A 12,382-nucleotide genomic window follows, 5' to 3' on the forward strand; every position below is an offset into this window, starting at 1 on the left:
TAGTCATACGGAAAATGCCGCCCCTCGGCCGGCATGGGCCTGCGAATAGGTCCCGCTGACAGACTTCCGCAATTGGGTATTTGTCCGAAAATCCATACCGGCAATCTTCGGAATCGTGCGGAAAAGCTGCCGCGTGGCCCGGGTTAACCAATTGGGGAGGCCGGTGCCATCTACCGAATACTTCAACAACTCGTGAAAACGGCCTCCCTATATATCTGCAGGAACCCCGCCAATGCCCCCGTACAGAAATTGCATGTGTCAAAGGGGCGGCCGAATCTGACCCCGGCGGCCGAGCCTCTGGAACTCCGGGTCGGCCTCGGCCGGCAAATCCGACCCCCATCCAGACTTCCGGAGCGGACTTGGTTAACGAATTGCCACCGGGCAAATGGTTAACCGACAGATCTTGGAGGCTCGTTACCCAAGCCATCCCCCGCCGGTGCGAAAAGTTAACAATCAGCGGGCGGGCAATTCGTGAACCGAACGGGACCGGGCAATTCGTTAACCATTCGGAACCGGGCAATTCGTTAACCAACCTTGTCCTGGCAATGAGTGCACCAACCCGGCCGGACAATTCGTTAACCAAGCTGGCTCTGGCAATTCGTTAACCAACCTGGCCGGGACAATTCGTTAACCAACCCGGCCGGACAATTCGTTAACCAAGCTGGCTCTGGCAATTCGTTAGCCTACCCGGCCATGGCAATTCGTTAACCAACCTGACCCTGACAATTCGTTAACCAACCCTGTCCTGGCAATGAGTGCACCAACCCGGCCGGACAATTCGGTAACCAACCAGACCCTGGCAATTCGTTAACCAACCAGGACGGGCAATTCGTCAACCAACCCTGTCCTGGCAATGAGTGCACCAACCCGGCCGGACAATTCGGTAACCAACCAGACCCTGGCAATTCGTTAACCAACCAGGACGGGCAATTCGTCAACCAACCCTGTCCTGGCAATGAGTGCACCAACCCGGCCGGACAATTCGGTAACCAACCAGACCCTGGCAATTCGTTAACCAACCTGACCCGGACAATTCGTTAACCAACCAGGACGGGCAATTCGTTAACCAACCAGGCCCGGACAATACTTTAACCACCCTGGTTTTCCAATTCGTGAACCAACTGGGAACGGACAATTCGGTAACCAACCCTGTCCTGGCAATGAGTGCACCAACCCGGCCGGACAATTCGTTAACCACCCTGTCCTTGCCAATTCGTGAACCAACTGGGAACGGACAATTCGTTAACCAACCCGGCCGGACAATTCGTTAACCAAGCTGGCTCTGGCAATTCGTTAACCTACACGGCCATGGCAATTCGTTAACCAACCTGACCCTGACAATTCGTTAACCAGCCAGGACGGGCAATTCGTTAACCAACCTGGCCCGGACAATTCCTTAACCACCCTGGCCTTGCCAATTCGTGAACCAACTGGGAACGGACAATTCGTTAACCAACCCGGCCGGACAATTCGTTAACCAAGCTGGCTCTGGCAATTCGTTAACCTACACGGCCATGGCAATTCGTTAACCAACCTGACCCTGACAATTCGTTAACCAGCCAGGACGGGCAATTCGTTAACCAACCTGGCCCGGACAATTCCTTAACCACCCTGGCCTTGCCAATTCGTGAACCAACTGGGAACGGACAATTCATTGAACAACCCTGTCCTGGCAATGAGTGCACCAACCCAGCCGGACAATTCGTTAACCAAGCTGGCTCTGGCAATTCGTTAACCTACTCGGACATGCCAATTCATTAACCAGTCTGACCCGGACAATTCGTTAACCAACCCGGCCCGGCCCGGGCAATTGGTTAACCAACCGAGACTGGCCAATTCGTTATCCACCCCGGCCTGGCCAATTGGGTAACCAACCGGGCCTGGACAATTGATTAACCAGCCTGGCCCGGCCATAACGTTAACCAAGCGACTCCCGCCGATTACCCGCGCTGCAATGAATTTCGTTAAGTTGGGTCTGGCAAGCCGCTAACCCGGCCGGCCGGGCCTGACAACGCTCTAGAAACCCGGAACAGGCAGTTTCGTGAACCAACCGCGCACGCTCCTGACAGTGCGTTAGCCAACCCTGCTCGGGCAAATCGTTAATCAAGCCCAACCCTGAAACTGCGTTAACCAACCCGGCCATGGCAATTCATTAACCAACCCGGCTCGGGCAAATGGTTAACCAAGCCCAACCCTGACAATTCGGTAACCAACCCGGCTCGGGCAAATGGTTAACCAAGCCGGCCGGGCAAATCGTTAACCGGCCCGGCAGTCCCGACAATTCGACAATCAACCAGCTGAGGACAAACCCTTCGCCCTCAATAACAACTAGTTCTTGCCCCGCCGTCAAAATGTCCCGGCCGATGTTCATCAGAAACTCCTTGCTGGCCCATGGGCCCCCCACTCTTCGTGAACCAACCGCGCACGCTCCTGACAAGGCGTTAACCAACCCTGCACGGTCAAGTCGTTAACCAAGCCCAAACCCGACAATTCGTTAACCAACCCGGCCATGGCAATTCATTAACCAACCCGGCTCGGGCAAATGGTTAACCAAGCCCAACCCTGACAATTCGGTAACCAACCCGGCTCGGGCAAATGGTTAACCAAGCCGGCCGGGCAAATCGTTAACCGGCCCGGCAGTCCCGACAATTCGACAATCAACCAGCTGAGGACAAACCCTTCGCCCTCAATAACAACTAGTTCTTGCCCCGCCGTCAAAATGTCCCGGCCGATGTTCATCAGAAACTCCTTGCTGGCCCATGGGCCCCCCCTCCTTATCCTTAAGAGAGTCATAGTTACTGCCGCCGTTTACCCGCGCCGCACTGAATTTCGTCAAGTTGGGTCTGGCAACCCGCTAACCCGGCCGGCCGGGCCTGACAACGCTCTAGAAACCCGGAACAGGCAGTTTCGTGAACCAACCGCGCACGCTCCTGACAAGGCGTTAACCAACCCTGCACGGTCAAGTCGTTAACCAAGCCCAAAACCGACAATTCGTTAACCAACCCGGCCATGGCAATTCATTAACCAACCCGGCTCGGGCAAATGGTTAACCAAGCCCAACCCTGACAATTCGGTAACCAACCCGGCTCGGGCAAATGGTTAACCAAGCCGGCCGGGCAAATCGTTAACCGGCCCGGCAGTCCCGACAATTCGACAATCAACCAGCTGAGGACAAACCCTTCGCCCTCAATAACAACTAGTTCTTGCCCCGCCGTCAAAATGTCCCGGCCGATGTTCATCAGAAACTCCTTGCTGGCCCATGGGCCCCCCCTCCTTATCCTTAAGAGAGTCATAGTTACTGCCGCCGTTTACCCGCGCCGCACTGAATTTCGTCAAGTTGGGTCTGGCAACCCGCTAACCCGGCCGGCCGGGCCTGACAACGCTCTAGAAACCCGGAACAGGCAGTTTCGTGAACCAACCGCGCACGCTCCTGACAAGGCGTTAACCAACCCTGCACGGTCAAGTCGTTAACCAAGCCCAAAACCGACAATTCGTTAACCAACCCGGCCATGGCAATTCATTAACCAACCCGGCTCGGGCAAATGGTTAACCAAGCCCAACCCTGACAATTCGGTAACCAACCCGGCTCGGGCAAATGGTTAACCAAGCCGGCCGGGCAAATCGTTAACCGGCCCGGCAGTCCCGACAATTCGACAATCAACCAGCTGAGGACAAACCCTTCGCCCTCAATAACAACTAGTTCTTGCCCCGCCGTCAAAATGTCCCGGCCGATGTTCATCAGAAACTCCTTGCTGGCCCATGGGCCCCCCCTCCTTATCCTTAAGAGAGTCATAGTTACTGCCGCCGTTTACCCGCGCCGCACTGAATTTCGTCAAGTTGGGTCTGGCAACCCGCTAACCCGGCCGGCCGGGCCTGACAACGCTCTAGAAACCCGGAACAGGCAGTTTCGTGAACCAACCGCGCACGCTCCTGACAAGGCGTTAACCAACCCTGCACGGTCAAGTCGTTAACCAAGCCCAAAACCGACAATTCGTTAACCAACCCGGCCATGGCAATTCATTAACCAACCCGGCTCGGGCAAATGGTTAACCAAGCCCAACCCTGACAATTCGGTAACCAACCCGGCTCGGGCAAATGGTTAACCAAGCCGGCCGGGCAAATCGTTAACCGGCCCGGCAGTCCCGACAATTCGACAATCAACCAGCTGAGGACAAACCCTTCGCCCTCAAAAACAACTACGTCTTGCCCCGCCGTCAAAATGTCCCGGCCGATGTTCATCAGAAACTCCTTGCTGGCCCATGGGCCCCCCTCCTTACCTTAAGAGAGTCATAGTTACTCCCGCCGTTTACCCGCGCCGCACTGAATGTCGTCAAGTTGGGTCTGGCAACCCGCTAACCCGGCCGGCCGGGCCTGACAACGCTCTAGAAACCCGGAACAGGCAGTTTCGTGAACCAACCGCGCACGCTCCTGACAGTGCGTTAGCCAACCCTGCTCGGGCAAATCGTTAATCAAGCCCAACCCTGAAACTGCGTTAACCAACCCGGCCATGGCAATTCATTAACCAACCCGGCTCGGGCAAATGGTTAACCAAGCCGGCCGGGCAAATCGGTAACCGGCCCGGCAGTCCCGACAATTCGGCAATCAACCAGCTGAGGACAAACCCTTCGCCCTCAAAAACAACTACGTCTTGCCCCGCCGTCGAAATGTCCCGGCCGATGTTCATCAGAAACTCCTTGCTGGCCCATGGGCCCCCCTCCTTACCTTAAGAGAGTCATAGTTACTCCCGCCGTTTACCCGCGCCGCACTGAATGTCGTCAAGTTGGGTCTGGCAACCCGCTAACCCGGCCGGCCGGGCCTGACAACGCTCTAGAAACCCGGAACAGGCAGTTTCGTGAACCAACCGCGCACGCTCCTGACAATGCGTTCACCCGCCCTGCTCGGGCAAATCGTTAACCAAGCCCAACCCTGACAATGCGTTAATCAACCCGGCCATGGCAATTCATTAACCAACCCGGCTCGGGCAAATGGTTAACCAAGCCCAACCCTGACAATTCGGTAACCAACCCGGCTCGGGCTAATGGTTAACCAAGCCGGCCGGGCAAATCGTTAACCGGCCCGGCAGTCCCGACAATTCGGCAATCAACCAGCTGAGGACAAACCCTTCGCCCTCAAAAACAACTACGTCTTGCCCCGCCGTCAAAATGTCCCGGCCGATGTTCATCAGAAACTCCTTGCTGGCCCATGGGCCCCCCTCCTTACCTTAAGAGAGTCATAGTTACTCCCGCCGTTTACCCGCGCCGCACTGAATGTCGTCAAGTTGGGTCTGGCAACCCGCTAACCCGGCCGGCCGGGCCTGACAACGCTCTAGAAACCCGGAACAGGCAGTTTCGTGAACCAACCGCGCACGCTCCTGACAGTGCGTTAGCCAACCCTGCTCGGGCAAATCGTTAATCAAGCCCAACCCTGAAACTGCGTTAACCAACCCGGCCATGGCAATTCATTAACCAACCCGGCTCGGGCAAATGGTTAACCAAGCCCAACCCTGACAATTCGGTAACCAACCCGGCTCGGGCAAATGGTTAACCAAGCCGGCCGGGCAAATCGTTAACCGGCCCGGCAGTCCCGACAATTCGACAATCAACCAGCTGAGGACAAACCCTTCGCCCTCAAAAACAACTACGTCTTGCCCCGCCGTCGAAATGTCCCGGCCGATGTTCATCAGAAACTCCTTGCTGGCCCATGGGCCCCCCTCCTTACCTTAAGAGAGTCATAGTTACTCCCGCCGTTTACCCGCGCCGCACTGAATGTCGTCAAGTTGGGTCTGGCAACCCGCTAACCCGGCCGGCCGGGCCTGACAACGCTCTAGAAACCCGGAACAGGCAGTTTCGTGAACCAACCGCGCACGCTCCTGACAATGCGTTCACCCGCCCTGCTCGGGCAAATCGTTAACCAAGCCCAACCCTGACAATGCGTTAATCAACCCGGCCATGGCAATTCATTAACCAACCCGGCTCAGGCAAATGGTTAACCAAGCCCAACCCTGACAATTAGTTAACCAACCCGGCCCGGGCAAATAGTTAACCAAGCCGGCCGGGCAAATCGTTAACCGGCCCGGCAGTCCCGACAATTCGACAATCAACCAGCTGAGGACAAACCCTTCGCCCTCAATAACAACTAGTTCTTGCCCCGCCGTCAAAATGTCCCGGCCGATGTTCATCAGAAACTCCTTGCTGGCCCATGGGCCCCCCTCCTTACCTTAAGAGAGTCATAGTTACTCCCGCCGTTTACCCGCGCCGCACTGAATGTCGTCAAGTTGGGTCTGGCAACCCGCTAACCCGGCCGGCCGGGCCTGACAACGCTCTAGAAACCCGGAACAGGCAGTTTCGTGAACCAACCGCGCACGCTCCTGACAGTGCGTTAGCCAACCCTGCTCGGGCAAATCGTTAATCAAGCCCAACCCTGAAACTGCGTTAACCAACCCGGCCATGGCAATTCACTAACCAACCCGGCTCGGGCAAATGGTTAACCAAGCCGGCCGGGCAAATCGGTAACCGGCCCGGCAGTCCCGACAATTCGGCAATCAACCAGCTGAGGACAAACCCTTCGCCCTCAAAAACAACTACGTCTTGCCCCGCCGTCGAAATGTCCCGGCCGATGTTCATCAGAAACTCCTTGCTGGCCCATGGGCCCCCCTCCTTACCTTAAGAGAGTCATAGTTACTCCCGCCGTTTACCCGCGCCGCACTGAATGTCGTCAAGTTGGGTCTGGCAACCCGCTAACCCGGCCGGCCGGGCCTGACAACGCTCTAGAAACCCGGAACAGGCAGTTTCGTGAACCAACCGCGCACGCTCCTGACAATGCGTTCACCCGCCCTGCTCGGGCAAATCGTTAACCAAGCCCAACCCTGACAATGCGTTAATCAACCCGGCCATGGCAATTCATTAACCAACCCGGCTCAGGCAAATGGTTAACCAAGCCCAACCCTGACAATTAGTTAACCAACCCGGCCCGGGCAAATAGTTAACCAAGCCGGCCGGGCAAATCGTTAACCGGCCCGGCAGTCCCGACAATTCGACAATCAACCAGCTGAGGACAAACCCTTCGCCCTCAATAACAACTAGTTCTTGCCCCGCCGTCAAAATGTCCCGGCCGATGTTCATCAGAAACTCCTTGCTGGCCCATGGGCCCCCCTCCTTACCTTAAGAGAGTCATAGTTACTCCCGCCGTTTACCCGCGCCGCCCTGAATTTCGTCAAGTTGGGTCTGGCAACCCGCTAACCCGGCCGGCCGGGCCTGACGACGCTCTAGAAACCCGGAACAGGCAGTTTCGTGAACCAACCGCGCGCGCTCCTGACAATGCGTTAGCCAACCCTGCTCGGGCAAATCGTTAATCAAGCCCAACCCTGAAACTGCGTTAACCAACCCGGCCATGGCAATTCACTAACCCACCCGGCTCGTACAAATGGTTAACCAAGCCCAACCCGGACAATTCGGTAAACAACCCGGCTCGGGCAAATGGTTAACCAAGCCGGCCGGGCAAATCGTTAACCGGCCCGGCAGTCCCGACAATTCGACAATCAACCAGCTGAGGACAAACCCTTCGCCCTCAATAACAACTAGTTCTTGCCCCGCCGTCAAAATGTCCCGGCCGATGTTCATCAGAAACTCCTTGCTGGCCCATGGGCCCCCCACTCTTCGTGAACCAACCGCGCACGCTCCTGACAAGGCGTTAACCAACCCTGCACGGTCAAGTCGTTAACCAAGCCCAAACCCGACAATTCGTTAACCAACCCGGCCATGGCAATTCATTAACCAACCCGGCTCGGGCAAATGGTTAACCAAGCCCAACCCTGACAATTCGGTAACCAACCCGGCTCGGGCAAATGGTTAACCAAGCCGGCCGGGCAAATCGTTAACCGGCCCGGCAGTCCCGACAATTCGACAATCAACCAGCTGAGGACAAACCCTTCGCCCTCAATAACAACTAGTTCTTGCCCCGCCGTCAAAATGTCCCGGCCGATGTTCATCAGAAACTCCTTGCTGGCCCATGGGCCCCCCCTCCTTAAGAGACTTAAGAGAGTCATAGTTACTCCCGCCGTTTACCCGCGCCGCACTGAATTTCGTCAAGTTGGGTCTGGCAACCCGCTAACCCGGCCGGCCGGGCCTGACAACGCTCTCGAAACCCGGAACAGGCAGTTTCGTGAACCAACCGCGCACGCTCCTGACAATGCGTTCACCCGCCCTGCTCGGGCAAATCGTTAACCAAGCCCAAACCCGACAATTCGTTAACCAACCCAACCATGGCAATTCGCTAACCAACCCGGCCCGGGCAAATGGTTAAGCAAGCCCAACCCTGACAATTCGTTAACCAACCCTGCCCGGGCAAATGGTTAACCAAGCCGGCCGGGCAAATCGGTAACCGGCCCGGCAGCCCCGACTATTCGACAATCAACCAGCTGAGGACAAACCCTTCACCCTCAATAACAACTACGTCTTGCCCCGCCGTCAAAATGTCCTGGCCGATGTTCATCAGAAACTCCTTGCTGGCCCATGGGCCCCCCTCCATACCTTAAGAGAGTCATAGTTACTCCCGCCGTTTACCCGCGCCGCACTGAATTTCGTCAAGTTGGGTCTGGCAAGCCGCTAACCCGGCCGGCCGGGCCTGACAACGCTCTAGAAACCCGGAACAGGCAGTTTCGTGAACCAACCGCGCACGCTCCTGACAATGCGTTAGCCAACCCTGCTCGGGCAAATGGTTAACCAAGCCGGCCGGGCAAATGGTTAACCGGCCCGGCAGTCCCGACAATTCGACAATCAACCAGCTGAGGACAAACCCTTCGCCCTCAATAACAACTAGTTCTTGCCCCGCCGTCAAAATGTCCCGGCCGATGTTCATCAGAAACTCCTTGCTGGCCCATGGGCCCCCCCTCCTTATCCTTAAGAGAGTCATAGTTACTGCCGCCGTTTACCCGCGCCGCACTGAATTTCGTCAAGTTGGGTCTGGCAACCCGCTAACCCGGCCGGCCGGGCCTGACAACGCTCTAGAAACCCGGAACAGGCAGTTTCGTGAACCAACCGCGCACGCTCCTGACAAGGCGTTAACCAACCCTGCACGGTCAAGTCGTTAACCAAGCCCAAAACCGACAATTCGTTAACCAACCCGGCCATGGCAATTCATTAACCAACCCGGCTCGGGCAAATGGTTAACCAAGCCCAACCCTGACAATTCGGTAACCAACCCGGCTCGGGCAAATGGTTAACCAAGCCGGCCGGGCAAATCGTTAACCGGCCCGGCAGTCCCGACAATTCGACAATCAACCAGCTGAGGACAAACCCTTCGCCCTCAATAACAACTAGTTCTTGCCCCGCCGTCAAAATGTCCCGGCCGATGTTCATCAGAACCTCCTTGCTGGCCCATGGGCCCCCCTCCTTACCTTAAGAGAGTCATAGTTACTGCCGCCGTTTACCCGCGCCGCACTGAATTTCGTCAAGTTGGGTCTGGCAACCCGCTAACCCGGCCGGCCGGGCCTGACAACGCTCTAGAAACCCGGAACAGGCAGTTTCGTGAACCAACCGCGCACGCTCCTGACAAGGCGTTAACCAACCCTGCACGGTCAAGTCGTTAACCAAGCCCAAAACCGACAATTCGTTAACCAACCCGGCCATGGCAATTCATTAACCAACCCGGCTCAGGCAAATGGTTAACCAAGCCCAACCCTGACAATTAGTTAACCAACCCGGCCCGGGCAAATAGTTAACCAAGCCGGCCGGGCAAATCGTTAACCGGCCCGGCAGTCCCGACAATTCGACAATCAACCAGCTGAGGACAAACCCTTCGCCCTCAATAACAACTAGTTCTTGCCCCGCCGTCAAAATGTCCCGGCCGATGTTCATCAGAAACTCCTTGCTGGCCCATGGGCCCCCCACTCTTCGTGAACCAACCGCGCACGCTCCTGACAAGGCGTTAACCAACCCTGCACGGTCAAGTCGTTAACCAAGCCCAAACCCGACAATTCGTTAACCAACCCGGCCATGGCAATTCATTAACCAACCCGGCTCGGGCAAATGGTTAACCAAGCCCAACCCTGACAATTCGGTAACCAACCCGGCTCGGGCAAATGGTTAACCAAGCCGGCCGGGCAAATCGTTAACCGGCCCGGCAGTCCCGACAATTCGACAATCAACCAGCTGAGGACAAACCCTTCGCCCTCAATAACAACTAGTTCTTGCCCCGCCGTCAAAATGTCCCGGCCGATGTTCATCAGAAACTCCTTGCTGGCCCATGGGCCCCCCCTCCTTATCCTTAAGAGAGTCATAGTTACTGCCGCCGTTTACCCGCGCCGCACTGAATTTCGTCAAGTTGGGTCTGGCAACCCGCTAACCCGGCCGGCCGGGCCTGACAACGCTCTAGAAACCCGGAACAGGCAGTTTCGTGAACCAACCGCGCACGCTCCTGACAAGGCGTTAACCAACCCTGCACGGTCAAGTCGTTAACCAAGCCCAAAACCGACAATTCGTTAACCAACCCGGCCATGGCAATTCATTAACCAACCCGGCTCGGGCAAATGGTTAACCAAGCCCAACCCTGACAATTCGGTAACCAACCCGGCTCGGGCAAATGGTTAACCAAGCCGGCCGGGCAAATCGTTAACCGGCCCGGCAGTCCCGACAATTCGACAATCAACCAGCTGAGGACAAACCCTTCGCCCTCAATAACAACTAGTTCTTGCCCCGCCGTCAAAATGTCCCGGCCGATGTTCATCAGAAACTCCTTGCTGGCCCATGGGCCCCCCCTCCTTATCCTTAAGAGAGTCATAGTTACTGCCGCCGTTTACCCGCGCCGCACTGAATTTCGTCAAGTTGGGTCTGGCAACCCGCTAACCCGGCCGGCCGGGCCTGACAACGCTCTAGAAACCCGGAACAGGCAGTTTCGTGAACCAACCGCGCACGCTCCTGACAAGGCGTTAACCAACCCTGCACGGTCAAGTCGTTAACCAAGCCCAAAACCGACAATTCGTTAACCAACCCGGCCATGGCAATTCATTAACCAACCCGGCTCGGGCAAATGGTTAACCAAGCCCAACCCTGACAATTCGGTAACCAACCCGGCTCGGGCAAATGGTTAACCAAGCCGGCCGGGCAAATCGTTAACCGGCCCGGCAGTCCCGACAATTCGACAATCAACCAGCTGAGGACAAACCCTTCGCCCTCAATAACAACTAGTTCTTGCCCCGCCGTCAAAATGTCCCGGCCGATGTTCATCAGAAACTCCTTGCTGGCCCATGGGCCCCCCCTCCTTATCCTTAAGAGAGTCATAGTTACTGCCGCCGTTTACCCGCGCCGCACTGAATTTCGTCAAGTTGGGTCTGGCAACCCGCTAACCCGGCCGGCCGGGCCTGACAACGCTCTAGAAACCCGGAACAGGCAGTTTCGTGAACCAACCGCGCACGCTCCTGACAAGGCGTTAACCAACCCTGCACGGTCAAGTCGTTAACCAAGCCCAAAACCGACAATTCGTTAACCAACCCGGCCATGGCAATTCATTAACCAACCCGGCTCGGGCAAATGGTTAACCAAGCCCAACCCTGACAATTCGGTAACCAACCCGGCTCGGGCAAATGGTTAACCAAGCCGGCCGGGCAAATCGTTAACCGGCCCGGCAGTCCCGACAATTCGACAATCAACCAGCTGAGGACAAACCCTTCGCCCTCAAAAACAACTACGTCTTGCCCCGCCGTCAAAATGTCCCGGCCGATGTTCATCAGAAACTCCTTGCTGGCCCATGGGCCCCCCTCCTTACCTTAAGAGAGTCATAGTTACTCCCGCCGTTTACCCGCGCCGCACTGAATGTCGTCAAGTTGGGTCTGGCAACCCGCTAACCCGGCCGGCCGGGCCTGACAACGCTCTAGAAACCCGGAACAGGCAGTTTCGTGAACCAACCGCGCACGCTCCTGACAGTGCGTTAGCCAACCCTGCTCGGGCAAATCGTTAATCAAGCCCAACCCTGAAACTGCGTTAACCAACCCGGCCATGGCAATTCATTAACCAACCCGGCTCGGGCAAATGGTTAACCAAGCCGGCCGGGCAAATCGGTAACCGGCCCGGCAGTCCCGACAATTCGGCAATCAACCAGCTGAGGACAAACCCTTCGCCCTCAAAAACAACTACGTCTTGCCCCGCCGTCGAAATGTCCCGGCCGATGTTCATCAGAAACTCCTTGCTGGCCCATGGGCCCCCCTCCTTACCTTAAGAGAGTCATAGTTACTCCCGCCGTTTACCCGCGCCGCACTGAATGTCGTCAAGTTGGGTCTGGCAACCCGCTAACCCGGCCGGCCGGGCCTGACAACGCTCTAGAAACCCGGAACAGGCAGTTTCGTGAACCAACCGCGCACGCTCCTGACAATGCGTTCACCCGCCCTGCT

This window comes from Mobula birostris, unplaced genomic scaffold (assembly GCF_030028105.1).
Source record: "Mobula birostris isolate sMobBir1 unplaced genomic scaffold, sMobBir1.hap1 scaffold_2569, whole genome shotgun sequence".
Taxonomy (NCBI): domain Eukaryota; kingdom Metazoa; phylum Chordata; class Chondrichthyes; order Myliobatiformes; family Myliobatidae; genus Mobula; species Mobula birostris.